We start from the raw sequence: 1,179 nt of genomic DNA, 5'->3' as shown, positions 1-1,179 counted from the left end.
TACTCTCACCCAAAGGGAGGTGCTCAATGTCAACTCAACACTTCCACAATTCAAAAAAAGCTAAACTCATTTCCTCAACTTTAGAAACACCAACTCATAACTGGTCTGCCCTTCAAAACTTGAACTTGAACATTGAAATTTAATCCTCCACCCTGATGTTGTGACATGACACTTCCACTTTTCCTTCACCGTTTTCCCCAGAATGACATATTTGCGATGAGTTTGTGTGAGATTTCAGGTTTTGGTGAAGTTCATTGCCTCTACGTTGTAATATAAAGTCATGACAGGTTCACTGAAAGCATATTTTTTAAAACATTCCTTCATATAACTTTCGAAGAATTCTTTTGAACGTTCAATTCAGCAAATGCATGGAAAGTTTCCATGTATAGCAACAATTCTGACACTGCGGATTCAAATAACAACATAAGGCAAGAGAAAATCGACACTTCCACTTTTTCTTTGCCAGAATGACATATTTGCAATGAGTTTGTGTGAGATTGCGGGTTTTGGTGAAGTTCACCGCCTCTGCTTTGTACTATAAAGTCATGACATGTTCATTGAAAGCATATTTTCATAACATTCCTTCATATAACTTTTAGAAGAGCTCGTTTGAAAGTTCAGCAAATACATGGAAAGGTTCTATGCATAGCAACAATTGTGACACTGCGGATTGAAATGACAGCGTAAAGCAAGAGAACATCGAAGGTCCAAACCTTTGAGCTTGATCTGGTCTATGAGATCATTTGCGCGAGCCAGATGGAGATGTGAGGTCGCCAGTTTGGGATCCGAAGTTACAGTTAATAATGGGGGGTAAGCGCGAAATAACTACAGTTCCATTGCCGAACTAGGTCCTAAAGTTAGTAGACAGCCCCGAGAATTACTTTGACTTTGTGTGTCCCTCACATTCCTTGGGAATGGAACACAAACAGCAGTGGAAATCCCACCCTCTGCGCACGAGCATGCTCTCATTGGATGGAGACATGAAAGAAGTCCTGTGTTTAGAATCAGGAGACCAGCGAGAACAAAGCCGCAACACCCGTTCAACTACTTTTCGCCTTCTCGTTCTGTTTAAGAAGACACAGAAGACGGCAGAAGACACCCAACTCGAAGCGTCATGACTATTCACAACATGGCCTTGAGTGCTTCATAGATTTTATGCAGCGGTTCTATTGAAAACAT

At 41.1% G+C, this 1,179-nt stretch overlaps 1 protein-coding gene across 1 annotated transcript in view; it reads right to left on the bottom strand.

Moving 5' to 3' along the window:
* Positions 1–808, bottom strand: part of LOC107671432 (progestin and adipoQ receptor family member 6-like) — a 16,202-nt gene extending 15,394 nt beyond the window's left edge. The window contains exon 1 of the mRNA XM_016464354.1: positions 714–808. The gene's annotated coding sequence lies outside the window, so the exon portion shown is untranslated. The remainder of the gene's footprint in view (positions 1–713) is intronic.
* Positions 809–1,179: the final 371 nt, after the last annotated feature.

The sequence above is a fragment of the Sinocyclocheilus anshuiensis genome, unplaced genomic scaffold (assembly GCF_001515605.1).
Source record: "Sinocyclocheilus anshuiensis isolate Anshui unplaced genomic scaffold, SAMN03320099.WGS_v1.1 scaffold552, whole genome shotgun sequence".
Taxonomy (NCBI): domain Eukaryota; kingdom Metazoa; phylum Chordata; class Actinopteri; order Cypriniformes; family Cyprinidae; genus Sinocyclocheilus; species Sinocyclocheilus anshuiensis.
Note: the sequence above shows the minus strand (reverse complement) of the source record. Positions and strands in the feature narration are given on the sequence as shown.